Source organism: Vicia villosa, linkage group LG1, assembly GCF_029867415.1.
Source record: "Vicia villosa cultivar HV-30 ecotype Madison, WI linkage group LG1, Vvil1.0, whole genome shotgun sequence".
Lineage (NCBI taxonomy): Eukaryota > Viridiplantae > Streptophyta > Magnoliopsida > Fabales > Fabaceae > Vicia > Vicia villosa.
Window position 1 is genome coordinate 158020712 of NC_081180.1, and position 18355 is coordinate 158039066.

Below are 18355 nucleotides of genomic sequence, written 5' to 3' on the forward strand. Positions count from 1 at the left end.
GGTTGTAGCAAGTTTGTTGAGCGGATATTCAATCCCTCAATCCCTTATGCACGGCTGAATTGATTACCAAAGAGAATCGATCGTCAAAAACCTTTGAACAAAATCTTTGATGAAGAAGGAAAAACCCTAAGGTTTTATACAAGAAACACCCTCAACAATCTTCACTCGAACAAGATGAATGTCTACCGTCGAATCTAGAATAAGACAAATATCTAGCGTCGAACCTTATCAACACACGTTCCTTACTTCGATCGAGAAAGATGATTATGTGTGATTCTCGATCAATAAGCGAAAGGTTGAAGATGAGAAGAAGCTGAGTCAATCTTTCACGTTTCTTGTTAAAAATGCTTGAGAATGATCACTTGAGTATTTATACCACATACAATGCATAGGCCAACTTGAAAACAGCAGAAAATCATATTTATTAGCGACAGGTCGACCTGCTCTCTGCATAGGTCGACCTATTGAGTGTATTGCACCTGAAAATGAGAAATGTGTGACACTTGCGTCGACCTGAAGGGTCGGCGTGCGCATTCCCGTGAGTTCCTCAAAATACCATGCGTCGACCTAAGGAAGCAATGCGTCGACGCATTTTGTTCTTGCACTTGAGTCACTAAAATTTGATGCGTCGACCTGAAGGGTCGGCGTGCGCATTCCCGTGAGTTCCTCAAAACACTAATGCATCGACCTAAGGAAGCAATGCATCGACGCATTCAGCTTTCACCTTAATTCCTTCACAAAGGGCTTGCAGTAGGTCGACCTATAATATGTGTGAGTCGACCTATTGGTGTCTTGTGGCCAAAAGTGCTTGTCTTGGTTGCATTTGCTCGATTTATATGATTCCAATTAAGTTGTAGTTGATTCATAATGTTTTGACATCATGAAAACTACACCTTGCCCTCACATACTCCCCCTTTTTGATGATGGCAACAATTGTGAATCTTTGTCGAGGCGTTGCTTAACCGAAATGCTTGCTCCCCCTTTCTGTATGCTCCCCCTTTCTTGGTGCGTGTGTTTTCCATTGCTTGTTGATTCACTCAGTTTTCTCCCCCTTTGACAACATCAAAAAGAGACAGGCAATATTATACATATGTGGCGGAATAACATAATTCAATTTTGATCATTTCTAAGCTGCTTTTTGCAATCATAATCAGAAAGCAAACATTCATATAAAACATCGCTTAATGATAAAATGAATAATAGGGCAACATAACATAAATAACCAAACACGTAATGAGCACATAGCTCAATTAATATCCTTACATAACCACAAAGTACGGTAGAATGTTGTTCAGCATAAAATAAAATAAGGACACAAAATACAATAAAATTGTTCATGAAAGTGTGTAAATGGTGAATGCATGAAAACAAACAAAAGAGAACACTAGGCATCAGCATCATCATCTCCTTCTTGAGCCGGTGGTGGTGGTTGAGCCGTATGAACTGGAGGGAATGGGTAGTGTTGCATGAAGGCACTTGTGAAGGAGGAGAGTTGGTTGCTCTGTGCATCCAACATACCATAGAGCGTGTTGTACCGTTGCTCTTGAAGTGTTGATTAGGCTGTAAATTGAGCACCTTGCTCAGTGACACGAGTGGTCAGAGAAGTGAGGCGCTCATTCATTAAATTTTGATTTTCAATTTGTTGAAGACGCATAGCCTCCATCAAATGTGTAATGTTTGAGCCGGCAGTTTCAGCACCCACATCTTCATCTTCATATTCACCTTCATTTTCTTCCCCTTCATCAATGTTCATTTCATCCTCATCTTCTCTATTGAGGTCCGGATTGTTTCCTCGTAGAACAGCTCCATAGGCACCCGTGGCTCGATTGTAGAAGAAGCCCATCATGTTCAGTGTCTTCTTTGTGAATTCTTGGTCAATTGAGATGGACTTCTTGGGAAGCCGCTGAGATGGAATATTGACTTTATTAAGCACCCATTGGATGAAGGAGGCATATCCAATAGCAGTGCCTCTACCTGACTCCTTCAATTCAAACATACGCTTCACTATAAAATGAGGCCAATTTACTGGAATTCTTCTCTTGATCAACCAAACCAAGTACACTTCTTGTTGGTCAACACAAGAATATCCACCTTGTTTAGGTCGGATGATTCGTGCCACAATCCATTGTAGAATTCTATCAACAATGTTTCGGAGACCTGTAGTAGCGGACCGAGGGAACAAATTGCTTTGAACTATATGGTCAGCATGAGGGCGCCTCAACATGTTGTTCAAAGCAACGTTATAGTCAAATTGGGTCAACATGTTGGTATCAGTTACCGTGACAGCATTCTCACAGAGTGGAAATAGACCAACTTGCCTCCAAGTGTTGTCGATGATGGCGTATGTGGTTGTACCCATCTGAAAGTTGAAGGAACGGCCTTGGAAGTGTCCTTGCATACCATTGCAGAAAACCCTTACCAAATCCTCATTGTAATCATGGTTTAATTCAAGAAAAGTGCCCAAATTTTGAACTTCAAGTAGTTCTATTACCTGTTGAAGATGAAGTCTTCGCAGAGTTCCTGTGAATAGCATGAATTTTTTGATGACTTTTCGGTTTTTGAAATGGGCGGAGTAGGATTCCACAAGAGCATCAGGAATAAGAGATAAAGCATCCTCAATGTTAGGTTGTGGTTGAGAAGACGAGTCCTCTCTGCTTGCTCTCTTTCTCAATGATTTGTGGGAAGCCATGGATGAGTGAGAGGGAGGAGATGAGTAGTGCTTAGGGTTTGTGTGAGGGGGTTGACGCAAGGAGGAGAAATAAGAGAATGAATTTGCTTTGTGTTCCCTTTTTAAATATAACCTAATTTTGAAATTCTGCAAACGATGCATCGACCTATGCAGTGGACGCGTTGACGCATTAGCCTTAAATTTTTACAAATTATTTTTGAGTAGGTCGACTCACATAAGGAGTAGGTCGACCTAAGGCTTGCAAATTTCAAAATTTGGCTGTATGCAATGAATGTATGCATGTTATGACCAAATCTTGCATAGAATAATCATATTGATGAACAAATTTCAACTTTACCATAGTGATATATTAGCATGAAGTGAATCTAAGGTTGAAACGATATTACCTTTACACAAGGGAGATGAGAAATAAGCCCTCACATATCTTTCAATGAACACTTAAAACATTGTGAGAGCATAAATAATAATAATAAATAAAGCATATGCAACTACTCATAGTTTCAACCTATCCGATATATCAAGGACGCCAAGTTCCCTACGGATGTGAAAGAAGGGCTCGGTAGCTAGTGGTTTTGTAAAGATGTCGGCAATTTGATTTTTGCTATCAACATGCTCAAACACTACATAACCCTTCTCAACATGATCCCTAAGGAAATGATGTCGAATTTCTATGTGTTTAGTGCGAGAGTGTAAGACCGGATTTTTGGTTAGATTTATAGCACTTGTGTTATCACAAAAGATAGGAATATGATCAAGCTTGACATTGAAGTCAAGTAATTGTTGCTTGAGCCATAGTATTTGAGCACAACAATTACCAGCTTCCACATATTCCGCCTCGGCGGTTGACAAAGCAACAGACACTTCTTTCTTGCTATGCCAACTAACCAAGGAATTTAAAAATAAGTGACATGTTCCACTAGTGATTTTCCTATCCAATTTGCACCCGGCAAAGTCGGAATCGGAATATCCAACCAAAGAGCAATCACTACCTTTGGAGAACCATAAGCCATGCTTAGTTGTACCTACTAGATACCTAAGTATGCGCTTAACGGCTTTTAAGTGAGACTCCTTGGGACATGATTGATATCTTACACACATGCATACACTAAACATAATATCGGGACGGGAAGCGGTAAGGTAAAGTAGGGAACCGATCATACCTCTATACCTTTTTACATCAACCGGCTTACCATGTTCATCCCGATCAAGATTATCGCGGTAGGAATAGGAGTGTAAATGGCCTTGGACTTTGCCATATCAAACCGTTTGATGAGTTCTTGACAATACTTAGTTTGACTCACAAACGTTCCTTCTTTTAGTTGCTTTATTTGGAGTCCAAGGAAGTAGTTTAGTTCACCCATCATGCTCATTTCAAATTCTCCCTGCATAAGCTTAGAAAACTCCTTTACAAGAGTCATGTTAGTAGAACCAAATATAATATCATCCACATACACTTGAACTAATATTGAATGCTTTTCATGTCTCTTAATGAATAGGGTGGTATCAACTTTCCCTCTTGAGAAACCTTGATTAATTAGAAAATTGCTAAGCCGCTCGTACCAAGCTCTAGGAGCTTGTTTTAAACCATACAAGGCACGCTTAAGTTTATAAACATAATCAGGATAATCAACGTTTTCAACTCCGGGAGGTTGAGATACATAAAACTCTTCATTAATGAACCCATTTAGAAATGCACTCTTAACATCCATTTGATAGAGCTTAAAGTTTTGTGAACATGCGAATGCAATTAACAAGCGTATTGCCTCAAGTCGGGCGACCGGAGCATAGGTCTCCTCATAGTCGATCCCTTCCTCTTGGCTATACCTTTGAGCAACAAGACGGGCCTTGTTGCGAGTGATGATACCGTTTTCGTCTAGTTTGTTCCTAAACACCCATTTAGTGCCAATTACTCGATGGTCTCGCGGAGGAGGGACAAGGTCCCAAACCTCATTTCTCTTAAATTGGTTTAGCTCTTCTTGCATAGCTAAATACCAATGCTCATCGACTAATGCATCTTTGGAGTTTTTAGGCTCAATTTGAGAGACGAAAGAATAATAAAAACAAAAGTTACTTATCCTTGACCGTGTTGTCACCCCTTTTGATATGTCTCCTAGAATGTTCTCCATAGGATGGTCCTTAGAAGATTTCCATGCAAGAGGAAGATCACTCTTCTCGCTTGGTTGGTCTTCCACTTTCTCTTTAGGTGTTTGATCCACTTCCTCTTCATTATTCTCGGGTAAGAGGGATTCTTTATCTTTCTCAAGTTTGGCATCCGGATCATTAAGTAAACTCTCAGTTGAGACACCTGCACCATTAAGAACACTACCTTTTCCGACAACTTTCGGACAAGACTCATCAAAAGAGACATGTACGGACTCTTCAATAATATGTAACCTTTTGTTGTATACTCTATAAGCTTTACTAGATTGAGCGTATCCTAGAAAGATACCCTCATCCGCTTTTGCATCAAACTTGCCAAGATTTTCCTTTCCATTATTTAGAACAAAGCACTTACATCCAAATACATGAAGGTGAGAAATGTTTGGTTTTCTTCCTTTCTAGAGTTCATACGGTGTTTTGTTTAGAATAGGTCGTATCAAGATCCTATTTAAAACATAACAAGTCGTATTTATGGCATCGGCCCAAAAATATTTTGGAAGCCCATGTTCATTGATCATAGTTCTCCCAAGTTCTTCCAGCACACGATTTTTACGTTCCACAACTCCATTTTGTTGGGGAGTTCGTGGTGCGGAGAAATTATGATTAATGCCATGATTGCCACAAAACTCTTCAAAGAGATGGTTTTCAAACTCACCCCCATGATCACTTCGGATGGATACTATGTTAGTGTTCAATTTATTTTGGAATAACTTGGCAAATTTCTCAAACGCGGAGAAGGTGTCACTTTTGCTTGCTATGAAAATCGTCCAACAATACCTAGAGAAATCATCAACTATGACAAACCCATAATAGTTTCCACCTAGACTTTTTATTCTAGATGGTCCAAAGAGATCCATATGGAGAAGTTCAAGAGGTCTTGTAGTTGAAACAATGTTTTTAGATTTAAAAGAGATCCTCGTTTGCTTCCCCATTTGGCACGCATCACATAAGTGATCTTTGGAGAACTTTATTTTAGGTAGGCCGGATACTAAGTCTTTTGAGAAGATTTTATTTAGCAAATCAAAGTTGACGTGAGCTAAACGTCTATGCCAAAGCCATGAGTCTTCACTCATAGTTGCTAGACATTTTGCTTCAATCAAGGATACGTCATTTAGATCAAGCATGTAAACATTATTTACCCTCAGGCCTTTGAACACATCATCTTTCTTGTCATCATTTCTAATTATGCAACTTTCTTTAGAAAATGATACCGAGTATCCTTTGTCGCATGATTGACTGATACTAATAAAATTGTGTTTAAGGCCCTCAACTAGAATGACGTCAGAGATAGTAGTAGAAGAGGGATTACCTACACTACCTTTACCGAGTATTGCTCCCTTGTTGTTATCACCATAGGTCACAAATCCTTTCTTCTTAGCCACAAAGTCATAGAATAAAGATAAGTCACCCGTCATATGTCTTGAGCATCCGCTATCTGATCGCGACTTTACGTGTCTATAAATCTGATAACTGCAAGTGCACAGTCGTGTCGTGTAGTTTTAAAAGATATCGAATCCACAGGGACTATGAATCGATCTACCGTTATCTAAGGTTACTATGTAAAGCTAGGAGTACTAAAATTTCGATTGTTCCTAAGGGAAAGTGATTGTGAGAAAATTAAGAATAATAATAAAAGACAGGTATCAGTATGTATTTCGTTTAACTAAAGGTAATCCGAATGTCCATTGGCTTTTGCATAATTAAATTAAAAATCTTTACTAATTCCAATTGATTAAAAATCCTCGTCTCAAACTTTCGCTCTGTTGATTCAGACTACTATCCTAATCCTAATGTACGCTTTCGCCATCCCATTAGATTTTAGAAGAGCTTTTTGGAAACAATGTAATTAATAAAATGCCTATTTTACGAGGTTGTTATCTATTTAAATCTCCTAATCTCAAACTTTCGCTCTGTTGACTCGGAGCAAGCTAATAACCCTAACGTACGCTTTCGCCATCCCGCTCGAGTGTAAAAACAATTTTTGAAAATAAATAAGTTCCAATTAGTCTTAATACGCTTTCGCCATCCTTAAAACTAATGTCCTATGTCTACTATCCAGTTAAAATCCTCAAACTTTCGCTCTATTGGTTTTAACCTTTGATCGTCCTAAGCCCTCAAACTTTCGCTCTATTGGTTTTAAGACTTACTAATTAAATTAGACATATAAACCAAAAATAAGTGATAGTTAATAAAACATAATTTAAGCCAATTTATTTAGGATCCCTACGGTTAACTTACTTTACATACCGACACCTTTAGTAATTTAGCCAGACATATTAATATGATTAAACATGCATAAATCGGTTCGGTTCATAATAATAGACATATTAAATGGAATATAATATATCATGCAATAATAATATAAATAAAGGCGGTAAATAAAAAACCTGAATTAAAATAAATCTGGATTGAATTGAATCTTGAAGTACTCGAACTTCCACCACAGGTTGGCTGGATCGTTCTTCGGAATTTAAATGGCAGAAAATAAAAACAATGAAATAAAGTAATAAATCTAACGTAAGGCTAGATCTACGAAAAGTTCACAACAATTTCCAGTATAGAAATCGTTGTGAGAAAATAAACGGTTAAATGAAAGCAGAATAAGGAAAAGCAGTTCGCGGTACAATTTCGGCAGCACTTCGTTGGCAGAAAATCGGACCCTTTGGAAGTGAGATAGCAGGTCCTATTTATAGGAGAGGTTTTGCAGTTGGAATTCGTGAATTGAGGGACTTTTTGCAGACTGGACGTGGAGATGTGCGTCTCCGTTTCTTCAGGAAGACTTGAGACGTGCGTCTCAAGTGGAGATAATCTAGGGGCAGTTGGAGACGGGCGTCTCCTCTTGGTGACGTGGCAGAAGAGAACGTGGAGACGTGCGTCTCCACTTGCTTGCATGGTTTGGGCTACGCATTTTTGTTCCTTTGTGGGCTGGCTCGTCTCTTTTGGGCCTTTGGGTCCTTAATTGCACCCTTCTTTCACTTCAGCACTCCCTTTTCATCTTTTAGGCATAAATATTGGTCATTTAAGCTCAATTTTCTTTCCTTTTCGCAAATAGTCGTAATTGAAGTGTAAAACCTGAAACAAAGCAAATACTCGCGTAATATCATAATAAATTAACATAATAAACGGAAAATGCTATAAATATCTATGGATTTTAAGCTAAATATACGATATAAAATCGTGTTATCAAATTCCCCCAGACTTGAATCTTTGCTTGTCCTCAAGCAAAATAAGAAGATAAAGATAAATGAAACACACTTCCACCATGTCGTTCAGTCATACTCAGCTACATAGTGTTCTTTTTCGGAAATAATGATAATGAATCTAGCAATAAACCTATAGTAACAACACTAAACAACTCCCAGTATGCATACCAATCCGAATCATGCCATTATAGCTCGACCTATTTGACTTGTCATCATGTTTCACCCTTTTCATTCGCGCGCAATCACATTAAGCCCATTATCTTGACACGCACATAGCAGAGTAGTCGGTTAGTGACTATGATCCTTCTCACGGAGTTCTGGCACAATATGTGGTATACTCCTTAGCATTCACTTGTAGATTGTGGGGAATCGGACAATAGTCCTTCCTACCAAGTTCATTACCAGATGACTTCTGAACCAATCGACAGTGAGTTTTTTAAATTCTTTGTATTTGAAATTTGCGACTGTTAGGTTAAATGATCTTGTGAGGATCACCTTACTTAGTAGGCACATTTCTTCTTATGGTTGAGCACATAATTATCATTATGAGGATCATACACTTATATTCATCGACTCTCTGCGTAGTTTGTATCTAAGACGGTGCCGACTGCTAGAATAAACTACTAAGGGTTATTTCAAAACTTAAAGTCGGTGGTTTTGGTACAACGGGTACTCAAATCGGTTACGCATACTCGGGGGTTTTAGAGTGTTGGGACAATAAGGATATTGACTATATTCAGTTTCAATGCGTTGAGTGTTTGAGTAGCTTTGTATTTCTTAAACGTGTGGGGTTTGCGTTTATCGTTTAGGAGCAAATTTTTTTTTGTTATGGCTCAAGAAAATGGAAGAAATTGAAATAACTACGGAATTATACATATAAGACTTAAATTCCATAAATATACTTTATTGAATTTGAAAAACATTACAAGGAAGGGAAATAACTGAAGGGAAAAATAAAACTAAAGGAAATAGAAATAATACGACTCCCCCAGACTTAGATGATGCAATGTCCTCAGTGCATAAGAACTACTCCTCATTGTTGCGGTTTCGAGAACTGCTCGCGCCTCTTGTACGAACACGGCGACGTCTATCAGGAGAGTCGTTCACACAAATGTCAAGATCATGCAAATATGTAGCAATTTCAGCGTATTGACTTTCGTTCCTAATAGCATAGTCACGGTGCTCCTGTTGCATCTCTCTGATGAGCCTAATTGTTTCAGTTTGGTTTGTCTGCATAGCTTGAACGAGTTGATCTTGGCGTTGAATAGCAGCATACATGGCTTCAAGAGTGATAGGCGGAGGGTTGTTTGGAGGAGGTTGGTTGACATCAACTTGCCCTTGGTTGAGTTCTTCTTCATTTGCATCCATAGGTTCATTAGGATGTTCTTGTTGGTCATCTTGAGGGTTGTCTTCAATAAGCCTCCAACGTTGAACATAACGGATGTTGATTCTTTCAGGGTGTGGAAGGATGACATAAGGAATAGGAACTTTGTTGACGACCAAAGTGTAGCGGCCATCGTGGCGGGGTGAAACCAAGTGGGAATCGCGGCAGTAGGTGAGATCGAGTGACTGAGCAGGCTTCATGAGATGTGAGAGTGAGAGGAGCTCGTCACCAAGACCTAAAGCACAGGCTAGGGTAGTAATAATGCCTCCAAGCAAGAATGGATTTGTGGCGGGGGCGTTAACTAAACCTTGGATGTGTTGGAACATAAACGGTGCGGCATTGAAACGGATATTGTTAAGCGCACAGTAAAGGAAAAATAATTCATTTTGGTTTACCTTGTGGTTGTTAGATCTCGCAAAAACAGTATGCCCCAAGACACGTTGAAAATAACGTATAGCGGGGTTTTGAATGTGGGAAGCATGGAGAGCTCTCCAACCAGTAGGATTTTCTCCAGTGAGATTGAACCAAAATTCAAAAGCGAGATCCTCCCAAGATCGACCATTGAGTTCTTGAAAGATTGAGCGGTGAGCAATTGGTGCATGATTAAAATGCAAATATGAAGCTACGACATCTTGTTCGAGAGCATATTCACGGTTGAACATCCGAAATTGGATGCTACCGGTTGAGAGTGGTTGATTAGAGGGAGTGTCGTAGTTGAAAGAACTCAAAAATTCTAAGACGACCGGCTCATAAGTAGGTACGGGTTCGGTACAAAGATGGTGGAGGCTAGATTTGGTGAGCAGACGGGTAACACCATCAATGAGACCCAAAGTTTCTAGACACTCGGTGTTCACAAATTTTGTGGGAACAACCGAACGTTCGTAGAAAGCAACATATTTTGTTCATTGAGCATCATTGTCATCATCTCGGAAGATAATGTTTGAAAGGTCGGGAGGTGGTCTCTCGGGACGCTCACTACGAATTAATGAACGTGGAGGCATGGTGAGTATGGAAATGAAAAATAGAAATGTAGTGTAGAAAAGTAGAGAAAGGTATGATAGTTGTGAAGAAGAAGAGTGGTGGTGGTGTGGTTTTATAGTGAGGTTTGAAAATGGTGTGGTTAATGGAAAATTAAAATGGATTAATGGTAGTGTTTGAAATTTGAATAGAATAGAGAAATGGGAAATGAATGGAGTTTAAGAGGTGAATGATGGAGGATGAATGAGGTTAATGGAGTTTAAATGGAATAAATAGGGGAAGAATGAAGAAGATTGAAAGATGAATTTTGAAATTCAAATTCAAAATTCAAGAGGGAAAGAAGAATGGTCTGCGTGGTCAAATGCAGACTGCTGGCCTTGGGAGACGTGCGTCTCAGGCAGCCAGTCTGCTGGGGCAGAGCATGGAGACGTGCGTCTCCTGTTCCTTTGGTTCGTGTCAGCTGGCCCCACACAGATGGAGACGTGCGTCTCCTGCTGTAGGCAGGTGGGTCACGCATGCAAGTGACTGGACAGCACTGACAGATACCATTAATATTGTCCATCAGTTCATAACAGTGTCGGATTTAAATACTATTAACAGCAAAAAGTTATAGGGAAGTATATATATATAGCAGTCAATAGCAGTGTAACATAACACAGTAGCAGTAATCAAAAGAATTTTGCATTTAATAATAAACCAGTACTGAGTGTTAACAGAAGTAGAAAACAAAAGTGCAGAAAAATGCAAATCTAAACTAGGAATAGAAATTACTAAAACTAGAATAAAATCTAATAGTCTAATACGGTAACATCTAGCCACGTCTATTGTTGTTCTGATTAGACTGAATGTGTTTGAAAACTTCGTCGAACTGAGCATTTACGGTGTCGATAAAATCAAAGAAATGCATTTGCAAAGTGTGTAGCTCGTTGCGCACATGTTGAACATCTTGTTGTAGCGCAGTGATGGCTTGTTCGTGCGTATTCAGATTAGGCATTCTTTGATTCACCGATGCAGTAGATGTAGCGGGTTGTTGTTGCTCGACCTCGACATCAGTCATATCAACAGTGTGATCATCAACAGAATTTTCAGAACGAGTTTCAGGCTCATACTCAGATATAGGTTCATCAATAGGAAGAGGTTCGTAATCAGGAATGGGTTCATCAACGGGAAGAGGTTCATAATAACCAGGAGGCGTTTCAGGTTCAGATTCAGATGCAGGCATTTCCTCATCAAAATGTTCATAAGCTTGAGGAGTTTCAGGTGATGGCTCTCTCTCAGGAATCTGACCATAGTAAAGCCAGTTGGCAGGGTTGTGCACACTCGTCCTAGGATTCGGTAAGGTGAACTGATACCAAACTTTGTTATCGATGAGCAATTCAAACCGATCAGGTCCAAGGTTACCTATGATACCTCGATTAAAGCAGAAATTGATGTCCATAGAGGTATGGGTACCATAAGGTGTCAATCTAAGCAAAGGCACTCTCATTCCTATGGCATTAGCGATCATAGTGACAAATCCGCCGATCCTAATGGGCGAAACTTCGTCTTGCGTGATGCGCTCGAAGTTTGCTAGCATGAATGCGATGGCATTGACCGGGCGATTCTGAGAGGTACAAAACATGATGAACAACTCTTCTCTAGTGACTTCAGTGACATTATCAGGCTTTCCAAAAATATAGTGAGCGAGGATCTTGTGAAAGTAGCGGAAAGCAGGATCGTGGATGTTCTCAGATTGAAATTCATTCTCTTCAGGGTTGTCGTTTCCAGTGATCTTGCCCCAGAATTTTTCCAACTCCCAGTATGGAAGGTTTTCTTCAGCTACTTGGGCGTATGCATCAGGTCCATGAGGTAGTTCTAACATTTCAGCAAAATCTCGGATGCAGAAATTAAACTCCATACCAAAGAGTCTAAAGAGAATAACTCCTTTTTTCAGTCCTTGTCCACAGTTTGGGAGATAGGTCAGGGAGCTCAAGAATTCCAGAGTGAGCTTCCGGTAAGTGCTAAACTTGCGGAACAAGTGAGAACCAGTCCAACCAATTTGGTTAAGCAGGTGTAGGATACTTTCTTCAATACCAAGTTTCACCATAGTTGGTTGGTGAGGATAGCAAGTCAAATCCATTTGTCTTCCAGCCAGCTTGTTAAATCTTGCTTCTTGTCCTCTACCACGGAACACAACTTCCATATTATCAACTTCTTGCATCGTAGTTAGTAGTTAAATGAAAAACCTAGAAGTTGAAAATATTGAGATTAAGTTAGAACTAGGCTAGTGTTCATTTTTTTTTTTAAAAAAACAAATAAAATTAAATAAAACAAGTTATAATAATAATTATAATTATAAAAAGGAAGTATTTTCACGAGTTAAGAAGGCAGTTATAATTATAATAAATATTATAAGATGTATGAAAAATAATAAGAAAATTAAAATCTAGAATAATTTAAAAATAGAATAATTAAATGAAAATTAAAGGTTAAAATTTTTAAAAATTAAAATGAAAATAAATAGAATAAATAAATAAATGTGGGTTGTCTCCCACCAAGCGCTTTGTTTAATGTCGTAAGCTCGACGATTTAAAAATAGAAAACTATTTTTTCGAAAGAGCGGGCAGTTCGTCTAGTTTAAAAACATCGATGTTTTCATCGTTTTCGTGATGATTAAGACGTTGCCCATTTACGACAAAAGGTTTGACGGTTTCTCCTTTGATTTCTATCGCTCCACTTGGAAATATGTTAGTTATTTCGAAAGGGCCAGACCATCTAGATCGTAACTTACCAGGAAATAATTTTAGTCTAGAATTAAATAAGAGCACTTTATCGCCTATGCTAAAATTTTTCCTAGATATACGCTTGTCGTGCCATTTTTTCGTTCGCTCTTTATAGATTTTGGCGTTTTCGTAAGCGTCTTGTCTAAGTTCTTCTAATTCGTTTATGTCTAAAAGTCGTTTCTCACCAGCGGCAGTGTAGTTTAGGTTTAAGTTCTTAATGGCCCAATAGGCTTTATGTTCTAACTCTACCGGTAGGTGGCATGATTTTCCATAAACGAGTTTGAATGGGGTAGTTCCTATTGGAGTTTTGAAAGCTGTTCTATAAGCCCATAAAGCTTCATTTAGCTTGGTTGACCAATCTTTCCTAGATATAGCAACAGTTTTCTCCAATATTTGTTTTATTTCGCGGTTAGATACTTCTACTTGACCGCTTGTTTGTGGATGGTATGGTGTGGCTATTCGATGATTCACTCCATATTTTCGAAGGAGTTTCTCAAGTATTCTTGAAATGAAATGGGAACCACCATCGCTAATTACCAATCTTGGCACACCGAACCTAGGAAAGATGACGTTTTTGAAAAGTTTGATAACTACTCGTGTATCGTTTGTAGGAGAAGCAATAGCTTCTATCCATTTTGAAACGTAATCGACGACTACGAGTATATATTGATTTCCAAACGATGACGGAAACGGTCCCATGAAGTCTATTCCCCAGACGTCAAATATTTCTACTTCAAGAATGCCTTTTTGAGGCATTTCATCGCGTCTTGAAATGTTTCCAGTTCGTTGGCATCTATCACAGCTTAGTACAGCAAAATAGACGTCTTTCCACAAGTTGGGCCAGAAAAGTCCAGATTGAAGGATTTTGGCGCAGGTTCTAGATGTGCTATGGTGTCCTCCACACGGTGCAGAATGGCAATGTGTTATTATGCTTCTTATTTCCTCCTCGGGTACACAACGTCTAAAGATTCCATCGGGGCCTCTTTTGAACAGGAGTGGGTCGTCCCAATAGTAATGTTTTAGGTTGTGGAAGAATTTCTTCTTCTGTTGGTAACTTAGATCAGGAGGAAGCACACCAGCAGCTAGGTAATTTACGAAATCTGCATACCAAGGTGCGTCAGATCGGGCTAAAGCTATTTCAGCTAATTTGTTGGTTTCAGCGTTTGGATGGTATGGTTCGAATTCATTTGCTTCTAATTGGGCGATGAGTCTTTCATAAAGGAAATCATCGTCAATTGGTACTTGTTCGGGTTTCAGATTTTCTAATCGAGAGAGGTGATCTGCTACGACATTTTCAGTGCCCTTCTTATCTTTAATTTCCAGGTCGAATTCTTGCAGTAACAAGATCCATCTCAAAAGTCTTGGTTTGGCGTCCTTTTTGGTTAGGAGGTACCTAATGGCGGCGTGGTCAGTGTATATGATTATTTTGGCTCCTACCAGGTAAGAACGGAATTTGTCTAATGCAAATACGACTGCTAATAATTCTTTTTCTGTCGTGGCATAATTCATCTGAGCTTCGTCTAGGGTTCTACTCGCATAATATATGACATGTAGTTTCTTATCCTTTCTTTGTCCTAGAACGGCTCCTACAGCATAATCACTTGCGTCACACATTATTTCGAAAGGTTCATTCCAGTCGGGAGGTTGCATAATTGGCGCAGAGATCAATGCTTGTTTAAGCGTTTGAAATGCTTCAGTGCATTTATCGGTGAAAATAAATTCGGCGTCTTTCATAAGTAGTTCAGTTAAGGGTTTGGTTATTTTAGAGAAATCCTTAATGAAGCGTCGGTAAAAACCAGCATGTCCCAGAAAACTTCTTATTTCTCTAACGGTTTTGGGAGGTTGGAGGTTTTCGATAATTTCGATTTTTGCTTTATCAACTTCGATTCCTCTATCGGATACGATGTGTCCAAGTACAATTCCTTGTCGAACCATGAAATGGCATTTTTCCCAATTAAGGACTAGGTTTACGCTTACGCATCGTTTAAGCACCATTTCAAGGTTTTCTAAACATGTTTCAAAACTTCCTCCACAGACAGAGAAGTCGTCCATAAAGACCTCCATTATTCCATCTAGGAAGTCGGCAAATATTGCCATCATGCATCTTTGGAAGGTCGCGGGTGCATTGCAGAGCCCAAAAGGCATTCGTCTATAAGCGAATGTACCATAAGGACAGGTAAATGTGGTCTTCTCTTGGTCGTCAGGGTGGATAGGAATTTGGAAAAATCCGGAGTATCCATCCAGATAACAAAAATGTGAGTGTTTAGCTAGGCGTTCGAGCATTTGATCTATGAAAGGTAAAGGGAAATGGTCTTTTCGGGTAGCTTTATTTAGCTTCCTATAGTCTATGCACATTCTCCATCCAGTTTGGGTACGTTGTGCTACAGATTCTCCCTTTGCATTAGTGATTACAGTGACTCCTCCTTTCTTTGGTACGACGTGAACAGGGCTAACCCATTTACTATCGGATATAGGATATATTATTCCAGCTTCTAGCAGTTTTTGGATTTCCTTTTTAACCACATCGCTCATAATAGGGTTTATTCGCCTTTGATGTTCCCTAGAGGTTTTACTATTGTCTTCGAGCATAATACGGTGCATACACAAAGAAGGGCTTATACCTTTCAGATCTGATATGTTGTATCCTAAAGCGGTAGGGTATCTTCTTAGGACATTAAGTAATTTTTCAGTCTCAGTTCGTCCTAAGTTGGCGTTCACTATAACTGGTCGATTTAGTTCTTCGTCTAGAAATTCGTATCTAAGATCGGTAGGAAGTGTTTTTAGTTCTACAGCAGGTTTCTTAGGTCCAGGTATAGGATCGGGAGTTAAGGCTAAGCATTCACTCAGGTGGTTATCTTGATATTCCTCACGCCAGTTGTCATCTTCAAGAATTGGCGGCATAGGAATTCTTAGGATCTCGGTTTCCTTATTTGGTTCGGATTTTATTTCCTTGACACACTCGTCGATTATGTCAGCAGAACAGCATGTGTCAATTATAGAAGGTGCTTTTAGGAATTGGGAAAGGATAAATTCTATTTTCTCTTCTCCTACTTCGAAAGTAAGCTTTCCTCGCTTTACATCTATAATTGCTCCAGCAGTTGCTAAAAATGGTCTTCCTAATATGATCGGGATGTTAGAATCTTCTTGGATATCCATAATGATGAAGTCAGTTGGAATGTAGAATTGACCTACACGAACAGGGATATTCTCTAACATTCCTACAGGGTACTTAACTGAACGATCTGCTAGTTGAAGAGACATTCTTGTTGCTTTAAGCTCACCTAGATTGAGTTTCTTACAGGTTGAAAGAGGCATCAAACTAACACTAGCTCCTAGATCGCACAAGGCCTTCTCTATGATGGTTTTTCCAATTACGCAGGGTATAGAGAAACTACCAGGGTCTTTCAGTTTTGGAGGCATGTTATTTTGGATGATAGCACTACATTCAGCGGTAAGCGTTATAGTTTCGTTATCCTCGAGTTTCTTTTTGTTTGATAAGATGTCTTTTAAGAACTTAGCGTACGAAGGCATCTCAGTTATGGCTTCTGTGAATGGTATGGTTATGTTTAATTGTTTCAGAAGTTCTACAAATCTTTTAAATTGCGCTTCGGTTTTTGATTTAGCTAATCTCTGAGGGTAAGGAATTGGTGGCTTATAAGGTGGTGGTGGAACATAAGGTTTCTCTTTTTCGGGTTCCACTTCGTTATTGTTCTCATTAGTCTTAGCAGTTTGTTCGTCAGTTGTTTTCTTCTGGGTTTCCTTTGGCTCTTGTTGTGACATGGGTACGTTTTGGGTTCTAGGATCTATGGGTCCATCGTAATTAGTTCCACTTCGCAGTGTTATCGCGTTCGCATGTCCTTTAGGATTGGGTTGAGGTTGAGCAGGAAACGTGCCAGCAGGGGCAGCAGTAGGTGCTTGTTGTTGAGCTACTTGTGAGATTTGAGTTTCTAACATTTTGTTATGCGTAGCTAAAGCATCTACTTTGTTTGATAGTTGTTTTAGTTGCTCGCTATTGTGGATGTTTTGATTCAGGAAGTCTTTATTGGTTTGTTGTTGGGAAGCTATGAAGTTCTCCATCATGATTTCTAGATTGGACTTCCTAGGGGTGTTTTGAGCAGCTACAGGCGCTTTTTGGTAGCCAGGTGGTACAGCAGGTGCTTGTCCAGGCGCGTACAACGCATTGTTGTTCTTATAAGAAAAGTTCGGGTGGTTTTTCCATCCAGGGTTGTACGTGTTAGAATAAGGGTTTCCTTGAGCGTAATTTACTTGATCAGATGGGACTCCAGTCAAGAGTTGGCATTCAGCAACTACATGCCCAGTCAATCCACAAATCTCGCAGTTAGGTGCTACAGCGGCAGCGGTGGCTGAAGGAGTGATGGTTAAATTCTCGATCTTTTGAGTTAAAGCGTCTACTTTAGCGTTAACGCGGTCTATACCACTTATTTCGTACATTCCTCCTTTGGTTTGGGCTTTCTCTAGAGCGGCTCGTTCTCCTCCCCATTGGTAATGGTTTTGTGCCATGTTCTCTATGAGTTTGTATGCTTCATCATGGGGTTTGTCCATTAATGCTCTGCCAGCAGCGGCATCTATAGTCATTTTAGTGTTATATAAGAGACCACCATAGAAGGTATGGATGATCAGCCATGGTTCGAGTCCATGATGAGGGCATATTCTAAGCATGTCCTTGTAACGTTCCCAAGCTTCGAAGAGCGATTCGTTATCTTTCTGGGTAAATCCGTTGATTTGACCTCTAAGCATAGCAGTTTTGCTAGGCGGAAAGTATCTCGCTAAGAATACTCTCTTCAATTCGTCCCACGTAGTTATGGAATTTGAAGGCAGGGATTGAAGCCACGCTCTCGCTCTATCTCTCAATGAGAAAGGGAAAAGGCGTAATCGAATAGCTTCGGAACTAACGTTGTTGGCTTTGATAGTGTCGGCGTATTGCACGAACACGGATAAATGGAGATTGGGGTCGTCTACAGGGCTTCCAGAGAATTGATTTTGTTGAACAGCTTGGACCAGTGAAGGTTTCAGTTCGAAATTGTTTGCCTCAATCGCAGGTGGTGCGATACTTGAATGCGGTTCAGCGCGCGAAGGAGCGGCATAGTCTCTAAGAGGACGAATAGCAGCCATCTCTAACTTCGGGGTGATTTGATTGATTTGATCAGTAAAAATCAAT

At 39.6% G+C, this 18355-nt stretch overlaps 1 non-coding gene across 1 annotated transcript; it reads left to right on the forward strand.

Annotated features, from left to right (window-relative positions):
- Nucleotides 1-17827: 17827 nt before the first annotated feature.
- LOC131645352 (small nucleolar RNA R71) lies at nucleotides 17828-17934 on the forward strand. The gene has a single exon (XR_009296981.1). It is a non-coding gene; the product is annotated as a small nucleolar RNA R71 (small nucleolar RNA).
- Nucleotides 17935-18355: the final 421 nt, after the last annotated feature.